This window comes from Cricetulus griseus, assembly GCF_003668045.3.
Source record: "Cricetulus griseus strain 17A/GY chromosome 1 unlocalized genomic scaffold, alternate assembly CriGri-PICRH-1.0 chr1_1, whole genome shotgun sequence".
Lineage (NCBI taxonomy): Eukaryota > Metazoa > Chordata > Mammalia > Rodentia > Cricetidae > Cricetulus > Cricetulus griseus.
The window spans coordinates 93,444,472-93,466,460 of NW_023276807.1; the positions used below are offsets into that span (position 1 = coordinate 93,444,472).

The 21,989-nt window shown below is 39.5% G+C and overlaps 1 long non-coding RNA gene across 1 annotated transcript; it reads right to left on the minus strand.

The window, feature by feature from the left end:
- Window positions 1–487: 487 nt before the first annotated feature.
- Window positions 488–4,860, minus strand: LOC113832357. Its single transcript, XR_003479605.2, has 4 exons — window positions 4,684–4,860; window positions 3,146–3,163; window positions 2,601–2,704; window positions 488–2,427 (listed from the first exon to the last, which is right to left on the minus strand). It is a non-coding gene; the product is annotated as an uncharacterized LOC113832357 (long non-coding RNA).
- Between the last annotated feature and the right edge of the window lie 17,129 nt (window positions 4,861–21,989).

The following is a 21,989-nucleotide window of genomic DNA, read 5'->3' on the forward strand; positions in this document are numbered from 1 at the left end:
CTATAAATTTGAAAGTAAGCAAAGATGCAATATGAGAGGGTCTGGAGGAAGGAAAGGGAAGGGAGAAATGATGTAATTGTATTATAATCCAAAAACCATAAATAATTTTGAAAAAGATCCATACACTATGACAAAAAAAACAAGTATTCCACCAGAAAGCCTTATATAAAAACAAAACCCAAAAACAGTAGACATGAAGAGATAATCAAAATCAAGACTAAGTGAAATCAAAATAAACAAAAGAGGAATCTATTAATTGATGACTTGATTCTATGAAAAGATTAACAAGTTTGACAAAACTAGTTAAACTAACATAGAGAAAAGTATTTAAATTAACAAAATTAGAGATTCAAGGTAGATATAACAAACACTGAAGAAATTTAGAGAATACCTACTTTATTTATATTTCATGAAACTGGAACATCTAAAAAAACGGATAAATTTCTAGGTGTATATGAGCTACCATGGTTAAACAAGAGGAGGCAAATAATCTTTAAGAATGTACAACATCGCCCGGCATTGGTGGTGCACGCCTTTAATCCCAGCACTCAGGAGGCAGAGGCAGGCGGATCTCTGTGAGTTTGAGGTCAGCCTAGTCTACAAGAGCTAGTTCCAGGATAGCCTCCAAAGCCACAGAGAGAACCTGTCTCAGGAAAAAAAAAAGAATGCATCCAATGAAATAGAACCAGTATTTGAAAAATATCCCAACTGAGAGGGTGTATCAGAACACAGGTGATATGAAGGAGGAAGGGAGAAGAATGAGGAAGGAGGTTTAAGCTGGAGGAAGAATGAGAGAATAGGGCACCAAAGGTTGTGGGAAGGGATAATTAATACTAATGACAGTTGAAAAGGTCATATGCAAACTTAGTATTTTATAAGCTACTTCAATATCTATATGTTCACATAAAAAGTTTAATTGGAGCTAACCTATACAGGGTTAATTCTCTTCCTAGAAAACATACATTGTTAAATAAAAGGTCCAATGCCAGATGTGGGATACCTCCACTGGAGACCTCCCAGAAGAATACACATTGTTTCTATTGTTCTTGGTTGCCCACAAGAACTTTGTAATAAGACCCCATTGCTGAAGACACACCACCACTTTGGGCACAGGACATGGAGAGATCAAGTAGGTTCATACCAAGATGCTTCCTCCATGCTGGCTAGCTTTCATAGTGCCAGAAAGTACTGGGCAGGCTTCTGGGAAGAAAAGATCATCAACCATCTCATCTAGCTGTGAGCCTCATGAACTTCAATAATGACCAGTGGCAAGATGAAGCCCATGGACTCAACAGTGGCTCAGAATTTCAGGGTGTCTCAATCAATCATTGTCAGGAATGCATAGACAATGGTGAAAGCATGTGGTAGTGGTTGATCACACTGTGGCAGACCAGGAAAAGGGAACCAGGATTTTAACCTTCAAAAGCCTGTTCCTCGTGACCTACTTCTCCCAGCTACTCTGCTCTTCCTAAAGGTCCCATAGTGCCCCAAAATAGTAACAGATAAGATATGGGGGACACATTTCAGATTCAAATCATAACACTACATGAGTGGCTCAGGTCCCAGGTAAGCCTCACTTTAGCCATCCTGGACCAATTAGCAGACAGTACAGGAGGAAGCCATCTGGGAAGGGATTTTCCAGTCATGTCGTTCCTGTGTTCCTAGCAGAGATCTATAACAATAAAAAGCAAAGAGCCTGCCCTGGGTCCTGTCTTATTCCTGATCCATGAATTCATGAGCACAATTAAGTTTCTGATGGTTCACTAAAAAGCAAGAGCAAATGGAACTGGTATGTCTTCACTGCTTCATGACAACAACTTGGGTCCTTTAAAAAGACTCTCTCTGGATGTTTCTGGAAATTCTGGTTATTTTGATGTGGCCACAGTGAATTTGGGATATGAAAGGCCTGATTTGGGAAATCACCCTCCATTCAAGACATACATAATGGCTGCTGAGCATAAGCAGATAGTATCACTCTTGTGATTTCCAGAAGAGATAGGAGCTCTGGAAATATGAGGAGTCAGGAAGGATGGCAGTCCTATCTCCTACTCATATCGAGCCATTGTTATTTGAAAGATTCAGATTGGACAGCCTTGGAGACTGCAGGAATCTGTAGAAATGCATCTGGGTGTATCCAACTTAGTCAGCATCCACTGGGAGTGCAAGAGAAGCCAGGAAGACATAGACCCTGATTTGCCCAGGCATATCTGCATCTTTAGTTCTCCAAAAGCTACTTTAGTATTGGCTCCATCTCAACTTCTACAACTAGAATTCATTTTGAAATACAGGTAAACACTCAAAACAACGCAAGGTTATATGAAAAAAAAAAAAAACCTACCTTGTTTCTGTGAAGTGACAGAGTTCTTAGTTTGAGACTCTTTTACATATTTCTGGCCACAACAAACTTGATTGTGATTGTGGCTGTATCTGTGGAATAAAATTGGACCTCAGGTGGCCACTCTTGTAGCTGTATAGTTAATACATTATACTATGATACAACTTGGCATGTCCACTGATGCTTCCATAAAAAAGAAGACCAAGATTTCCAAATCCTCACTGCCCTAGATCCCACCTTCAAGGGAAAAGTACACAAAACTCACCTGAACAGCACCTGTCTTGTACATGGGAACCCCAGCCCACAATATTGGCATGGCCACTGCCAGTAGTGGCTGTCCTGACGAGTTCTCATAACCAAACTCAGCCCCTGGAAGAAACAGCTGGTGATGCAGGGTCTGGAAATGAGACTCTCTCTTCCTGAGAAAGGACTGAGCTGAGCACTAAGGAGGTTTGGGTCAGTCCCCAGTGCATTGTTGGGCAGAGCTGCACACTAATGCAGAGAGATGGTACTTCTGTACTTCTGTAGACTGAAGCTGGAAAATATCTCAGGGACTGAAAGTGGAGATAAAATAAAAGACAGCAAAGCCCCAGAGACAGCTATGGACTGTATCAATCACTGTTTCTGCTAGCTGTCCACTCCTACAGGTTGCCTGCTCTTTGTCGGACACTGCTGTCTCATGGAGCTTGAAGGGAATTCTGCTTCTTGTGACCATGGCTCTTTCCCTTAGGTGCCCATATATGAAGAATACTCAGAAACTTTTATAAGGTAGGTGGGCTGATATGTCTTTCAAGAATGTGCCAAACTTACTTCACCATCAGCAGGAGTCTGTGGAGAGAAGAAGCATCTGGTCAGAGGGCACACAGTATATGTCTGAGAATCCTGTGATGACTGTTTATGTAGGTGTTTTGGTTTGGGTTTAGAAGAACTGGGATCAAACCCAGGGCCTTGCACAAACCAGTCAAATGCTCTATCAGTGAGCTTCTTTACAAGCCACAACCTTCAGAGAAGAATGCTCACATTCATATATTAGTAATCATTTCTAAGTCACACAGGGGAAGGTCACATCAGGGCTAATAACTCACATAGCCAAACAGATCCTCCTGATCCCGCTGAGCCTGACTTTTTTTTCCTGCCTGGAAACTCTTTTGAGCCACAATCCACTATCTACCAGTTCTACTCCATGTGAAAGGCAGGAAGAACATCTAGATGCCCCCAACAGGAAGCTAGCTGAGTGCCAAGCTGCACATGAAATAGGTTTCAAATGTTTGCAGCCAGGTAGCTGAAGAGGTGATCTTGGCCAAAACTAGAGGACCTATGGACAGATATACTGAATACGGACGACCTGACATGTACCAGGCATTGTGCTTGGGCTCTGTCATCTCCTTCAAACCCTCCCAACATCCTTGTCAGAGAGGTAGTACAATATCTGCTTTACTACTTGTCTAAGATTAGTGACAGAAGATGACTCTGCATCTGCTTGCTCCAATGTCTGGAACTTTCCTACCTCAGGCTACTCTGATGTAGGCTACACCAGTCCCATTTGGGTGTACCCAGAGGGCTACAGCCTCTGGGATTGGTAAAGAGCAGAAACAGCTGAAAATTCTTTCTTCCTACACAGATGAAGGCATACTTCCTGGATTGTACATGGAGAAGGCAGATGAGTCCTTCTGCAGCTAATGCTGACCTCAGGCAAGTGTTCCAGCCCCCAAAGTTGCCCTCTTTCGCTCCCAACTTCTTCTTATGGGTCTACCTTAAGGTGAAAGTTACCCCATAACTGCCCTTTATTCCTTCTTCATTGTCTTTTTTGTCTTGATCATGTAACAACTTGAATACATCAACAACAATGCTCTAAGGTTATAAAGGGGAAATGCCTTTATTTAAATCACATAAACAAGCAGATTGAAGCTCCAGATCAGCAAGGCTACTGAGTAAGCACATGTGTCAAAATAGCTAAATAACAACAAAAAAAATAATGATGATGTTAAAATAAGTTTATCATGAAAAGGGACTGACAAGAAGTAAACACAGCTCAATACAGACACAAGGACAAGAGGATGTTGCATAGCATCCTTGTCTGGAATGATGAAAATGAAGGGCAATCTAGAACACACCAGCACATTGTGACAGAATCATCTGGTAGTGAAAAGAAAAAGAGCCTGTTGTGTTAAGGTTCTCTAAAGGAATAGAGCCGAGAGAGGAGAGCTAGGTAGAGAGAAAGAGAGAGGGGGGAGAGGAGAGGAAGGGAGAGGGAGGGCAGGAGGGAGGGAAAAAGAGAGGGAGAGAGAGAGAGCGAGCGAGAGAGAGAGAGAGAGAGAGAGAGAGAGGAGAAGATTAGGTTGGCTTACATGATATGCTCTGGATACACTGACAATGACTGTCTCACAGGAGAGGTATAGTTCAGTCCATGCAGCAACTGTCCCAGTCTGGTGCTAACGGCCTGAAGGATTCATGGAAAGGTTCTAATATCAGCAAAGGAGTGCCACAGAAAAAGGACAGATGAATCTGCCAGCAAGAGAGAAGGCAAACAGGCTAAAAACAAAGTTTCCTTCCTCTATGTCTTTTTATCAGGGCTGCCAGCAAAAGGTACAGCCCACATTTAGGGTAAAACTTCATGCACCAATTAACTATCAAGACAATCACTCAGGATCACCCAGCAACTTGCACATTAGTTGATTTCAGAATGTAGTTAAATTGACAACCAAGATTGGCCAAAACAGCTGGTTATAAAATTCAGATTCCATGTCCCCTCCAGAAACCCTCTGGATCAGGCTCTTGGAAGAAACTTGGGAGGATGTGCAGCTTTGCCAAGCGAGAAGGATTTACCATAGGCTAGAATGTCTAGACAAGAGAATGCTATTAAACCCAGACCGGTGGGTAGAAGGAAGCCCAATTTTCTAATGCAGAGGGGTAAACCTCCCACTTACAATCTAGCAGGGGCAGGAAATAGCCATGAGCATAGGAAAGCGATATATGACACTGGATTTAGGACTCTCCCAGTATGCAAGAAGCTGGAAGTGAAAGTATGGCAGGCTTTTGCTATCAGCTTCCTGAGAATAAAGTAAGTAGGAGGTGGGATCTTGTAGGGATTATAAAGGGGGCTCATGAAGACATCTGAGAAGGTGGTGCCTTTGCTAGCCTACTGCCCTGATCCACACAGGTCTTTGTTAATGAGGTTCAGGCCACTCTTGGTCAACAACTGCTGTAGCCCAAAAGGAAAGGTGGGTGCCACATAAAGTTCGGAGTTCACTTACACTCCTCTGTCCCCTGTCCAAGCACAGCAGCCTCAATGCCAAGGTGTCACTTCACTCCTACTTTCAGATTGCTTCCAAGTTGTCCTTTGACCAAATCTAGCCCAGATCTACTCAAGGAAAGCGATTCTGGAAAATTCTCAGCTCAACCCTATGTACAAGGAACAACCCAACAGAGTCGTGTAGGGGGATTCAAGTATCAGCAAAATTGTATTTGGAAGACATAGCCTGTCTATTGCTCAGATGACAATCAAATTGCCAACAGATGAAGCTAAGGTGGACTTTAAATATACCATATTTCAGATACACACACACACACACACACACACACACACACTTGCACATACATTGACACATGCTAGTGTGGGACATACATGCCTGTACAGATTTTCTTCCCCTTATTCATGGAAAGCTGTTGTTCACTATCACAACACTGGATACCTGTTTTTTGTTTTTGTTGTTTTTTATTTTGTTCTGTTGCCCTCATATTTGAGAAATCCTATCAAGACTCTCTTTCCCATGTGCTACTTATAAAGTATCTATATAAGTTTATATATCACCTCCTCCCTGAGGCTTTCCCTGAGCACAGCTACTAAAGTGCTCAGTGTCTTCTTTACTTCACTACTGCACTTTAGACAGATCACCATTCTGCTACACCCTAGTAACATAATGCTTTCTCTATGAAGCTCTCCCACCTACCCCCCATTACCCTCAGAATGAGTCCACTACACTCATCTTCACATGAGTAGCATATGGGATATATATAATAATGCTTTCCAATAAATACAGATGAATGAGCATTTTCCAGGGACTCTCTTATGGGTTATGTGCTTTTTAATGGCTCAGTTTTCATGTCATTCAATTAATTCGAGTTGGCAAAACTGACACCTTGGAAGAAGCAGTGGGAGTGATGGCCAGGACTGGAAGCTGTAATCAGACTTTCCACTCCACCTACTCCCTGGGTCAAGATTGGGTGGTTGCAGATTGAGCCACATACCCAGACCAGAAAGAGTCAACCCCATGATTAAAATCTCCTTCTGCAGTGTTTCCCATCCTCCACGGCAAAGGGAAACCTCTGACTGCTTTACATGAGGACTGTCTGTGTTTGCTTACCAGACAGCTCCCACTCACTGGAGAACATGAAGGAGGTGGCAGGAAAACACCTAATGGAATTTCCTAGTTTCTCAAGGAAAGTGGCCCCTTTGTTGGCCAGAATGTCTAGGAGAGAGTTCTTAAGGAGCAAAACCGGGTTTTACAAGTAACATCAAGTTCAAACAAAATAGAAAAGGGAATGCACTTTTTAAAACTGCCAGTTGACAAAACCTTGGGAATCTTAGCAACTATGGCACAATTTAGATTTTTTTTATATTTATAAAAACCCACACTAGAAGCATTGAAGGCCACAGAGATTAAACACTTCTTGGGTCAGTATGAGAAAATACATCTTTGCTATTTTGCATTTTCCTGCTCTTTTCTTCAGATTCACAGACAAAAACAAAACAAAACAAAACAAAACAAAATAAAATAAAAACCCTGCATGGTATAGGATACCCAGAAGTGAGCTGTGCTTTCTAACAAAATTAGACTTAACTTGCTTAATATAACAAAGAAAATAATTTTTAAATGATTTTTAAGGACAAAGATTGTGAGCCATTTTCTTTGGTTCTGTGGAATTTTAGGTCTTAAGAGACATTTATTAACCACAAAGACAGCTATGAAGCAAAATGGCCAAGAAATAAATAATGTCTATGATTATTGGGAAGAATTGTAAGTGCTGGCTGCTGCTTCTTTTCCTTCTTTTTTCAAGCTTTAGTTTTTGGCTGAGTTAAAACATAAAAAGTTCAGTTGCTTTTCATGTATACTAAACTATGCTTTTACCAAAATATTATTGGAGAAGCTGAAATGGTGGTACAAGCCTGCAGTTCCCAGCTACTAGAGAGGTCTAATAAAGAGTTTGAAGCCAGCCTGAGCAACATAGTGAGACCTTTTTTCAAGAAAAACAAAACAAAAGCACTTTTGAGGGGCAAGACCCACCCACAGCCAGGAGTCCCTTAAATTAAATTCCCACTGGATTGCATCATACTGTAACCTCTTCCTACTCATTTTATTCATACTTACTTATTGTACAATGTCTCATTATACTTCTTGGTATAAATACTAATAATCTATTGTTTCAGTGGACTTCAGTACCCTGTTCATCAATGTACAGATCAGCCAGATGAAAAGGATTCAGAGCTAAACACTACTGTATACTAAAAGATCAATCTAGCATTGATGGAACACTTGGTCCAGCTGCAGCAGACTCCACATTTCCATCATCAGTGGATCACAGCATTTTCCAAGATAGATGTTTTAGAGCACAAAATGCTTGCCAACATTTTTTTCAGTCCCTCCACCATCCACTGGCCAGAGTGGGCCAGGGGCTATTTCCAGGTCTGTGTAAGCTGCCCAGCTCGGAGGCATGTGACACCAAGGGTTTGCTGGCCGGATCCGAGATCGGCAGCGGGACCCGACATACCCGGACACTGCCGAAACCCCGGTGGAGGTTCCGCCTCCCTCCACGACAAGAGGACAGACATCAGAGTATTGGAACTGTTTGCATCTACCAGAAGGGAACCTTGGTCCCATACCCACCAGGAGAGGAAGAGACTCCTGCTATACCCACCAGAAGAAAGGATGAGAAGAGAACAATGTAAAAGCATAATCAACAACAGAAAACCCAATATGACACCACCAGAGACTAGGAACCATACACCAGCAAGACCTGAACATCACAATGCAGATGAAGCAGAAGAGAACGACCTTAAAAACATCCGCATAAAAATGATAGAGGACCTCAAAGAGGACATGAGAAAATCCCTTAGAGAAATGTAAGAAAAAAACAAACCAAAAAATACAAGATTATCAACAAACCTCTCAAGGAAACAGTTGAAGACCTAAAAACTGAAATACAGATAGGATCCAAAGCTACACAGAGAAACCCTGTCTCGAAAAACTAAACCAAAACAAAACAACGAATAAAAACTGAAATACAGACAATAAAGAAAGCACAATCTGAGGGAATGCTGGAAATAGAAAAGCTGGGTAAATGATCAGTTACTACAGATGCAAGCATACCCAACAATAAAAGAAATGGAAGAGAGAATCTCAGGAGTTGAAGACACACTAGCGGAAATAGATTCATCAACCAAAGAAAAGCTTAAGTCCAACAAATCCCTAACACAAAATACCCAGGAAATATGGGAAACTGTGAAAAGACCAAACCCAAGAGTAATAAGTATAGAAGAGGGTGAAGAAATAGAACTCAAAGGTGCAGAAAACATATCCAACAAAATCATAGAAGAAAACTTTTCCAACCTAAAGAAAGACATGCCAATGAAAATACAAGTAGCCTACAGAACACCAAATAGACTGAACCAAAAAAAAAAGGTCTCCTTGCCACATAATAATCAAAACACCAATATTCAGAACAAAAAGAAAATATTAAGAGCAGCAAAGGAAAAAGGTCAAGTAACATATAAAGGCAAACCTATCAGAATTACAGCCGACTTTTCCAGTGGAAACTCTGAAAGCCAGAAGGTCTTGGATAGATATTCTACCTACACTAAGAGACCATGGATGCCAGCCCAGACTACTAACCCAGCAAAGCTTTCAATCAGTATAGATGGAGAAAACAAGATGTTCCATGAAAAACCAGATTCAAACAATACATATCCACCAATCCAGCCATACAGAAAGCTCTGGAAGGAAAACTGCAACCCAAGGAAGTTAACTACAACCAGAAAAATATAGGCAATAGATAATCCCACTTTACCAACAGCCAAAAGGAAAAAGGGATAGAATCCAACACATAATTTCACCACCATCACCAACTCAAAAACAAACCAGAATGAACAATAAATGGTCATTAAAATCCATCAACATTAATTGTCTTAACTCGACTCTAAAAAAAGATACAGATTAGCAGAAGGGATAAGAAGGCAGAATCCATTCTTCTGATGCATACAAGAAACACACCTCAACTTCAAAGACAGACAGTACATAAGAATTAAAGGTTGGGGAAAGATTTTCCAAACAAATGGACCCAGGAAATAAGCAGGGATAGCAATCCTAATATTCAACACATTGGAATTTAAACTAAAATCAATCAAAAGAGATAAAAGAGGTCACCTCCTACTCATCACAGGAGAAATCCATCAGAATGAAGTCTCAATTCTGAACATTTATGCCCCAAATACAAAGGCATCCACGTTCATAAAAGAAACATTACTAAAACTCAAATCACACATAAGACCACACACACTTATAGTGGGAGACCTCAACACCCAATTCTCACCACTGGACAGGAACATCAGACAGAAACTTAACAAAGAAACAAAGGAACTAATAGATGTTATGGCATAAGTGGACTTAACAAATATCTACAGAACATTCCATCCAAATACAAAATAATTTACCTTCTTCTCAGTGCCACATGGAACCTTCTCTAAAACTGACCACATACTTGGCAACATAACAATCCTCAACAGGTACACAAAAATTGAAATAACCCCCTGTATCTTATCAGACCCCATGCTTTAAAGTTAGAATTCAACAACAACATGAATTACAGAAAACCTACAAACTCTTGGAAATTAAGTAACAACCAATTGCACAATTCCTGGGTCCAGGAAGAAATAAAAAAACGAAATTAAAGATTTCCTAGAATTCAATGAGAATGCAGACACAACATATCCAAACCTATGAGACACTTTGAAAGCAGTGCTAAGAGGAACATTCATAGCACTATGTGCCCACATGAAGAAACAGGAGAATAATCACACTAGAAAATTAACAGCACAACTGAAAGCTTTAGAAAACAAAGAAGCCAATACACCCCGGAGGAGAAGACTGCCAGGAAATAATCAAATTGAGAGTTGAAATCAATAAAATGGAAACTAGGAGAACAATACAAAGAATCAATATAATGAAAAGTTGGTTCTTCCAGAAAAATCAACAAGATAGACAAACCTTTATCCAAACCTACAAAACAGCAGAGAGTGAACATGCAAATTAATAAAATCAGGAATGAAAAGGGGTATATAACAACAGACACAGAGGAAATGCAGAGAATCATTAGGTCATTCTTCAAAAACCTATAGTCCTCAAAATTAGAAAATCTAAATGAAATGGACAATTTTCTGGGAAGATTTCACTTACCATAATTAAATCAAGAACAGACAAGCAGCTTGAATAGACCTATAACCCCTAATAAAATAGAAGAAGGCATCAGAAATCTCCCAACCAAAAAAAGACCAGGGCAAGATGGCTTCAGTGCAGAATTCTAAAAGAAATTCAAGGTACAGCTAATACCAATTCTCCTCAAAGTATTCCTGATGGGGGAAATACTTCTGTGTATGTTTATAAATAAAGTACTTGCTTGGCCAATGAGACAGCAGGTTAGGCTGGACTAGGAGTCAAAGAGGATTCTGGGAAATGTAGTAGAGAAGTGGTGTTCCAGACAGGAAGTGACATAGCAAGGAGACTCATATTTAAGAAGAGGAAAAAGGAAGTGTTGCTCTCTTTCCCCTCGGCTCCTGCTCCAGCGGCAAGATGTGATCCACCAGCTAGGAGGGACGCCAATAAGGCGTCCGATAAGATAAGTCTTATAAAATATATAGATGTATGATGATTGATACTGAGCTAACAGATGAGAATCCTAGTCATTGGCCAAGCAGCATTGTAACTAATACAAGTCTCTCTGTGTATTCATTTGGGCCTAACTTGGGCAGGCGGCTGCCATAAAGCTTACACGTGGCGGTGGGGCTCAGCGGCTTTTGGCAGAAAGATTTATCGTAACATATTCCACACAATAGAAGCAGAGAGGTCATTGCCAAACTCTCTTTATGAGGCCTCAATAACCTTGATACCCAAGCCACACAAAGACACAACTAAGAAAGAGAACTACACACCAATATCCTCCATGAACACTGAGGCAAAAATACTCAATAAAATACTGGCAAATCAAATCCAAGATCAAAAAAAAAAAAAAATCATCCACCATGAACAAGTAGGCTTCATGCCAGGGTAGCAAAGATGGTTCAACATATGAAAATCCATCAATGTAATCCACCATATAAACAGACTGAGGAAAAAAAAATCACATAATCCTCTCACTAGATGCCGAAAAAACATTAGACAAAATCCAACACCTCTTCATGATAAAGGTCCTGGAGAAATCAGGGATAACAGGAACATACCTCAACATAATAAAAGCAATGTACAGCAAGCTGACAGCCAACATCAAATTAAATAGAGAGAAACTCAATGCAATTCCTCTAAAATCAGGAAAAGACAAGGCTGTCAATTCTCTCCATACCTCTTCAATATTGACCTTGAAGTTCTAGCTAGAGCAATAAGACAACAAAAGGAGATCAAGGGAATACAAATTGGAAAGGAAGAAGTCAAACTCTCACTATTTGCAGATGATGTGATAGTCTACATAGTGACCCGAAAAACTCTACCAGGGAACTCTCCTATACCTGATAAACACCTTCAGCAAAGTGGCAGGATACAAGATTAACTCAAAAAATCTGTAGCCCTATATATGCTGATGACACATTGGTGGAGAAAGAAATCAGAGAAACATCACCCTTTACAATTGCACAAACAACATAAAATACCTTGGGGTAACACTAACCCAAAAAGTGAAAGACCTGTACCATAAGAATTTTGACTATCTAAAAAAAGAAATTAAAGAAGATACCAGGAAATGGAAAGGTCTCCCATGCTCTTGGATAGGTAGGATCAACATAATAAAAATGGTAATCTTGCCAAAAGCAATCTACAGATTCAATGCAATCCCCATCAAAATCACAACACAATTCTTCACTGAACTTGAAAGAACCATTCTCAACTTTATATGGAGAAACGAAAGACCCAGGATAGCCAAAGCAACCCTGTACAATAAAAGAACTTCGGGAGGCATCACCATCCCTGACTTCAAGCTCTATTACAGAGCTATAGACTTGAAAACAGCTGGGTATTGGCACAAAAATAGACAGGTAGACCAATGGAATAGACTTGAAACACCTGATATTAACCCACACACCTATGAACACCTGATTTTTGACAAACAATCCAAATTTATATGTTGGAACAAAGAGAGCATCTTCAACAAATGGTGCTGGCATAACTGGATTCGGACATGTAGAAGACTACAGATAGACCCAAACCTATCGCCATGCATAAAACTTAAGTCAAAATGGATCAAAGATGTCAACATAATCCGAGCCACACTAACCCTATTAGAAGACAATGTGGGAAATACCTCTGAGTTAATTGGTACAGGAGACCACTTCCTTAAAATTACACCAGAAGCACAGACACATCAGAAAGTGTTCAACATCCTTAGCCATAAGGGAAATACAAATAAAAACAACTCTGAGATACCATCTTACTCCTGTCAGAATGGCCAAAATCAAAAACACCAATGACAGCTTATGCTGGAGAGGATGTGGAGAAAGGGGAACACTTCTTCACTGCTGGTGGGAGTGCCAAGTTGTACAGCCACTTTGGAAATCAGTATGGTGACTCCTCAAGAAAATGGGAATCAGTCTACCACAAAATCCAGCAATTCCACTCTTAGGCATATACTCAAAAGAAGCACACTCTTACAACAAGGACATCTGTTCAACGATGTAAATAGCAGCACTATTTGTAATAGCCAGAACCTAGAAGCAGCCCAGATTCCCCTCAAATGAAGAATGGATAGAGAAAATGTGGTACATTTACACAATGGAGTACTTCTCAGCGGACAAAAAAACAAAACCAATGGAATCTTGAAAATTGCAGCAAAATGGAAGGATCTAGAAGAAACTATTCTGAGCAAGGTAACCCAATCACAAAAAGACAAACATAATATGTACTCACTCATATGTGGATTTTAGACATAGAGTAAAGGATTACTAGCCTATAATACACACTGCCAGAGAAGCTAGTCAACAAGGAGGACCCTAAGAGAGACATATATGGTCCCTTGGAAAAGGGGAAAGGGTTAAGATCCCCTGAGAAAATTGAGAGCACAGGAGGGGGGGGAACTACAAGAATAAGAAGGGAAGAAGAGGAAGGATGCAGAGGTCATGAAGGAGCAAAAAGGTTGAGTCAGGAGAATAGAAGAAAGAATATGTGATAGGTAGGGTTTTAGTTGGGGGTGGGTGGCAAGGGAGGATGGGAGGGAGAAGGGAACTGGGATTGGCATGTAAAACAATCTTGGTTCTAATTCAAATAAAAAAATCTGAAAAGAAAAAAAAAACAAGGGGTCGTTTCAATCTCCTTCTACTTTAGTGCCACTGATACATCAAAATCCGAGATGATGGCAACAAGAAAAAAACAAAACCAGAGCATCCCTAATGAATATAGGTGCAAAAAATCTCAAAAAAAATACTAATGAACAAAAACTAAGAGTCCACTAAAAAATTATACCCTATGATCAGGTAGACTTTATCCTAAGGAATGTACAATGATTCAACTGAAGTATAGAAAAAAATATATGACATCAGCAGATATACAAAAAATGGGATCATCTCAACAAACATAGAAAAATACTCAATAAAATTTAACACAGAACTTAAGTAACCCAAAACAGTATAGGCTACCTGTCAAACTCACAGCCAATGCCGTTGGGAAACACAGACAATTTCCTATAAAAATTAGGATCAAGACAAAGATATCTATCCACTTCCTTCATCTTATCCCTTATAGAAAAGACAAAGGAGACAGACTGTAGATCTTTACAGACACCATGACTTTATATACAGACAAACCTAAACATATCATTAAAGACCAGCAAAAACTGATAAACAAACACAGTAAAGTTATAGTATACATAACCAACATGTAATGATAACTACTATTTTTAAATCCCATTTAAAAACTTACTATGATTCTAGAGTGTCTTTAGCCATTTTAGATTCCTCTATTGAGAATTCTCTGTTTAGTTCTATACCCCACTTCTTAACTGAGTTATTTGGTGTTTTGGTGACTAGCTTCTTGAATTCCTTGTATATTTTGGAGATCATTCTGCTGTCAGAAGTGGTGTTGGTGAATATCTTTTCCCATTCTGTGGGCTGCCATTTTGTCTTGTTGACTATGTCCTTTGCCTTACAGAAGCTATTCAATTTCAGGAGGTCCCATTTATTAACTGTCGATCTTAGTGCCTGTGCTACTGGCATTATGTTCATGAAGCAGTCTCCTGTGCAAATTCCTTGAAAGGTACCTCCCACTTTCTCTTCTAAGAGCCTCAGTGTGGCTGGATTTATGTGGAGGTCTTTGATCCATTTGGACTTAAGTTTTGGGTATGGCAATAGATATGGATCTATCTGAAATCTTCTACATGTCTGCATCCAGTTATGCCAGCACCATTTGTTGAAGATGCTTTCTTTTTTAGTTTTAGCTTCTTTGTCAAAAATCAGGTGTTTATAAGTGTGTGGGATAATACCAAGTTCTTCAATTCGATTACATTGGTCTACCTGTCTGTTTTTGTGCCAATACCAAACAGTTTTCATTACTATAGCTCAATAGTCAAGTTTGAAGTCAGGGATGGTAATGGCTCTAGAAGTTCCTTTATTGTACAGGGTTGGGTTTGGCTATCCTAGGATATAAAGTTGACTGTTGTCCTTTCAAAGTCTGTAAAGAATTGTGCTGGGATTTTGATGAGGATTGCATTGAATCTGTAGATTGTTTTTGTTAAGACTACCATTTTTACTATTAATCCTACCTATATAAGATCATGGGAGATCTCATCCTTAGCCATCAGGGAAATACAAATAAAAAAATTCAGAGATACCATCTTACACCCATCAGAATGGCTAAAATCAAAAACACCAACAACAGTTTATGCTGGAGAGGATGTGGAGAAAGGGGAATGCTACTCCATTGCTGGTGGGAGTACCAACCTGTACAGCTACTTTGGAAATCAGTATGGCGACTGCTCAGGAAAATGGGAATCAATTTACCACAAGACACAGCAATTCTACTCTTAGGCATATACCCAAAAGAAGCACATTCATACAACAAGGACATCTGTTCAACCATGTTCACAGCAGCACTATTTGTAATAGCCAGAACCTGGAAGCAACCTAGATGCCCCTCAACTGAAGAATGGATAGAGAAAATGTGGTACATTTAGACAATGGAATACTATTCAGCAGAAAAAAAAATGGAATCTTGAAATTTGCAGAAAAAATGGATGGAACTAGAAGAAACAATCCTGAGTGAGGAATCAAGAAGATTAAATCAGGGAAGAATAGAGGTGAGCAAGAAAAGAGACACATCCGAGAGAGCCATTATAGGTTTAAAGAGAAATCTGGCACTAGGGAAATGTCCAGAGACCCAACAAAGAATCTAAGCAATAGTGGAGAGGCTACCTTAAATGCCCTTCCTCTATATTGAGAACGATGACAACCTGATATGCCATCCTAGAGCCTTCATCTAGTAGCTGATGGAAGCTGATGGAACTAGAAGAAACCATCCTGAGTGAGGTAACCCAGTCACAGAAAGACAAATATGATGTACTCACTCATATATGGATATTAGACATAGAGCAAAGAATTAGCAGCCTATAATCAGAGATTCACAGCTAAGCACTGAGCCAAACTCCCAGAATCCCACTGTAGACAGGTAGGAGTGGTGCACAAAAGGGTAAAGACCATGCTGGGAAAATCCACAAACAGCTGACCTGAGCAAGTGGGAACTCATGGACCTCAGTCTGACATCAGGGGAACCAGCATAGGACCAAACCAGGCCCCCTGAATGTGGGTGTTAACTAGGAGGCCTGGACAGTCTATGGGACCTTTGGCAAAGGAACCAGCATGAATCCCTAGTACACAAACAGATTTTGGAAGCTCATTTCCCATAAAGGGATACTCTCTTAGCCTAGATATACAGGGGAAGGCCTAGGCCTGTCCCAAATGACTTGATAGATGTTGATCATCCCTTGTGGAAGGTCTCATTCTCCCTGAGGATGAGGAGAGATATGATGGGAGAGGCATGGAAGTATGGGAAGGAGAGGTAAACAGATGTCTATAGAACATTCCATCCAAACACAAAAGAATATACCTTCTTCTCAGCACCACATGGAGCCTTCTCTAAAACTGACCACATATTTGGCAACATAGCAAACCTCAAAAGGTACAAAAAAAATGGAATAACCTCCTATATCTTATGAGACCAACATGCTATAAAGTTAGAATTCACCAACAACACAAATTGCACTCTGCCGGCCTGCCCCCTACCGAGATGAGTGTACCCTCTAATCCTGTCCTATTCTTACCCAACTTGTCATTCAACCCGAATCTCTCTGTGCCTGTGCCTGCTTAGAGTGGACCTGCCCAGGCAGGGAGGAGCTCCCTGAGTCTGGAAATACCTCACTCTTCCTTCCCCTTTCTGCCTCTGCTGGCCGGACCCTTACAGAGTGAGGAGACTACCAGGAGAGGCAAGACCATCCAGAGCTGCAGATATTCAAGTATTGGACCACACACACCACTGGGTGACAAGAGGAGATAGAGAGACCCCACCTGCACCCACTGGAAGAAGACATGGGAAGAAGACTGAATAAGAACACACTCAACGACAGAAAGACCAATATGACACCACCAGAATCTAGGGACTCCACACCAGCAAGATCTGAAAAGTCCAACATGGAGAATGAAGAAGAGATGGCCCTCAAAATTATCTTAGGAAGATGATAGAGAACTTTAAAAAGGAAACAAGAAAATCCCTTAAAGGAATAGAAGAAAAACAAGCAAAAAATTGAAGTGGAGGAAAAGACAAACCAAAAAAATTCAAGAAATAAACAAATCTCTTAAAGAATCTAAAGAAAAAACAACCAAACAAGTAAAGGAAGCACTCGAAACAGTTCAAGGCATGAAAGCTGAAATAGATACAATAAAGAAAACACAGAATAAGGCGATGCTGGAAATAGAAAGGCTGGATAAATGATTGGGAACTAAAGATGTGAGTATAGCCAATAGAATTCAAGAGATGGAAGAGAGAATCTCAGTTGTTGAAGATTCTCTGGAGGATATACAGTCATTGACCAAAGAAAATCTCAAATGCAACAAATCCAGGAAATATGGGAAACTGTGAAAAGACAGAACCTAAAAGTAATAGGTATAGAAGAAGGTGAAGAAATATAGATCAAAGGTATAGAAAATATATTCAACAAAAAACATATTCATAGAAGGTAACTTCCCCAGCCTACAGAAGGATATGCCTATGAAGGTACAAGAAGCTTACAGAACACCAAACACACTGGACCACTACAAACTGAACTCTACAAACAATAATCAAAACACCAAACCTACAGAATAAAGAGAAAATATTAAGAACAGCAAAGGAAAAAGACCAAGTAAAATATAAAGGCAGACTTATAAGAATCACTCCCGACTTCTCAATGGAAATTTTGAAAGCCAGAAGGTCCTGGATAGATATCCTACAAACACTAAAGAGAGCATGGATGCCAACCAAGACTACTATACCCAGCAAAACTTTCAATTACTATAGATGGAGAAAACAAGATACTCCATGACAAAACCAGACTTAAACAATATATATCCACAAATCCAGCACTACAGAAAGTTCTGGAAGGAAAACTCCAACCCAATGAAGATAACTATACTCACAAAAACATAGGCAATAGATAATCCAATTTTACCAAACAGGAAAAGAAACAGGAGGGAAAAAATCCACAAACAATGACACCACCAACAATAAATCCAAAACAAACAAGAACCAAAATCAAAAAAAAAAAAGAACCAACAATCAATGGACATTAATATCCCTCAAGGTCAATGGTCTTAACCAGCCTATAAAAAGATACAGGCTAACTGAATGGAAAGGAAGACAGAATCCATCCTTTTGCTATATACAAGAAACACACCTCAACTTCAAAGACCGATGTTACCTCAGAGTAAAGGCTTAGGAAAAGGTTTTCCAATCAAATGGGCCCAAGAAACAAGCTGGTGTAGCAATCCTAATATCTAACAAATTAGACATCAAACTAAAATTAATCAAAAGAGATGAAGAAGGGCATTTCATACTCATTGCAGGAAAAGTCCATCAAGATGAAGTCTCAATCCTGAACATCTATGCCCCAAAAACGAAGGTACCCACATTTGTAAAAGAAACATTACTAAAGCTCAAACCACACAAAAAACCACACACACACACGTATAGTAGGAGATTTCAACACTCTGCTTTCACCACTAGACAGGACCACCAGACAGAAACTTAAAAAAGAAACAAAGGTTCTAACAGAAGTTATGACCCAACTAGGTTTAACAGATATCTATAGAACATTCCATCCAAACACAAAAGAATATACCTTCTTCTCAGGGCCACATGGCACCTTCTTGGCAACAAAGCAAACCTCTACAGATACAAAAGAATTGAAATAACACCCTGTATCTTATCAGATCACCATGCTTTAAAGTTAAAATTCAACAGCAATACGAATTGCAGAAAACCTACAAACTTGTGGAAATTGAATAACACCCAATTGCAACATTCCAGGTTTGAGGAAGAAATAAAAAATTTTTTTTTCCTAGAATTTAATGAGAATGTAGACACAACATACCCAAACTTATGGGACACTCTGAAAGCAGTGCTAAGAGGGAAGTTCATAGCACTAAGTGCCCACATGAAGAAACTGGGGAAAAGTCACACTAGAGAATTGACAAAACAACTGAAAGCTTTAGAGCAAAAAGAAGCAAACTCACCACAGAGGAGTAGGCGCCAGGAAATAATCAAACTGAGGGCTGAAATCAATAAAGTAGAAACTAGGAAAACATTACAAAGAATCAATGAAACAGAGAGTTGGTTCTTTGAGAAGATCAACAAGATAGAATAACCTCTATCCAAACTAACCAAAAGGCAGAGAGAAAGCATGCTAATGAACAAAATCAGAAACGAAAAGGGGTATATAACAAACGGACACTGAAGAAATATCAAGAATCATCAGGTCATACTTTGAAAACCTATACTCCACAAAACTGTAAAATATAAAGGAAATAGACAATTTTCTGGATAGATATCACTAACCAAAATTAAGCTAAAAACAGATAAGCAGTTTAAATCGACCTTTAACCCCTAATGAAATAGAAGCAGTCATCAAAAGCCTCCCAACCGAAAAAAGCCCAGGACTAGATGGCTTCACTGCAGAATTCTACCAGAAATTCAAACAAGAGAAAATACCAGTACGCCTCAAATTGTTCCACACAATAGAAGTAGAAGGGACATTGCCAAACTCTTTTTACGAAGGTACAATCACTTTGATACCCAAGCCACACAAAGATACAACTAAAAAAGAGAACTACAGACCAATATCCCTCATGAACATCGATGCAAAAAGACTCAACAAAATATTGGGGAATTGAATCCAAGAACACATCAGAAAAATCATCTACTATGATCAAGTAGGCTTCATCCCAGGGAGGCAAGGATGTCCAACATATGAAAATCCATCAATGTAATAAACCATATAAACAAACTGAAAAAGAAAAACCACATGATCATCTCACTAGATGCTGAAAAAGCTTTTGATAAAATCCAAATCCCTTCATGATAAAGATCTTGGAGAGAACAGGAATAACAGGAACATATCTAAACATGATTAAAGCAATATACACCAAACCAACAGCCAACATCATACTAAAAGGAGAAAAACTGAAAGCAATTCATCTAAAATCAGAACAAGACAAGGCTGTCCACTCTCTCCATATCTTGTCAATATTGCACTTGAAGTTCTAGCTAGAGCAATAAGACAAGAAAAGAGATCAAAGGGATACAAATTGTAAAGGAAGAAGTCAAACTTGAACTATTTGCAGATGATATGTTTGTCTACATGAGTGACCCAAAAAACTCTACCAGGGAACTCCTACAGGTGATAAACAGCTTCAACAAAGTAGCAGGATACAAAATTAACTCAAAAAAATCAGTAGCTTGACAAAATCCAACATCTCTTCATGATAAAGATCTTGGGGAGAACAGGAATAACAGGAACATATCTAAACATGATAAACGCAATATACACCAAACCAATAGCCAACATCAAACTAAATGGAGAGAAACTCAAAGTGTTTCCTCTAAAATCAGGAACAAGACAGGGCTGTCCACTCTCTCCATATGTCTTCAATATTGTACTTGAAGTTCTGGCTATAGCAATAAGACAAGAAAAGGGGATCAAAGGGATACAAATTGGAAAGGATGAAGTCAAACTTTCACTATTTGCAGACGACATGATAGTCTACATTAGTGACCCGAAAAACTCTACCAGGGAACTCCTACGGCTGATAAACACCTTCAGCAAGGTAGCAGGATACAAAATTAACTCAAAAAAATCAGTAGCCCTACTATATACAGATGATAAATCCAATGAGAAAGAAATCAGGGAAACATCACCTTTCACAATATCCACAAGCAACATAAAATATCTTGGGGTAACACTAACCAAAAAAGTGAAAGACCTGTACAATAAGAACTTTGAGACTTTAAAGAAAGAAATTAAAGAAGATACCAGAAAATGGAAAGATCTCCCATGCTCTTGGATAGGTAGAATCAACATAGTAAAAATGGCAATCCTGCCAAAAGCAATCTACAGATTCAATGCAATCCCCATCAAAATCCCAACACAGTTTTTCACAGACATTGAAAGAACAATACTCAACTTTATATGGAAAAATAAAAAACCCAGGATAGCCAAAACAACTCTTTACAATAAAGGATCTTCTGGAGGCATCACCATCCCTGACTTCAAGCTCTATTATAGAGTCATAGTTCTGAAAACAACTTGGTATTGGCACAAAAATAGACAGATAGACCAATGGAATCTAATTGAAAACCCTGATATTGACCCAGGCACCTATGAATACCTTATTTTTGACAAAGGTGCTAAATCTATACAATGGAAAAAAGATAGCATCTTCAACAAATGGTGCTGGTACAATTGGATTCGGACATGCAGAAAATTGCAGATAGATCCATACCTGTCACCATGCACAAAACTTAAGAGCAAATGGATCAAAGAACTCACCATAAATCCAGCCACACTGAATCTTCTAGAAGAGAGAGTGGGAATTACCCTTGAACAAATTGGCACAGGAGACTGCTTCCTGAACATTACACCAGTAGCACAGACACTGAGGTCTGCAATTAATAAATGGGACCTCCTGAAACTGAGAAGCTTCTGCAAGGCAAAGGAAACAGTCAGTAGGACAAAACGACCACCCACAGAATGGGAAAAGATCTTCACCGATCCCACATCTGACAGAGGACTGATTTCCAAAATATATAAGGAGCTCAAGAAGCTAGCCACCAAAACACCAAACAATGAAATTAAAAAGTGGGGTGCATAAACTAAATAGAGA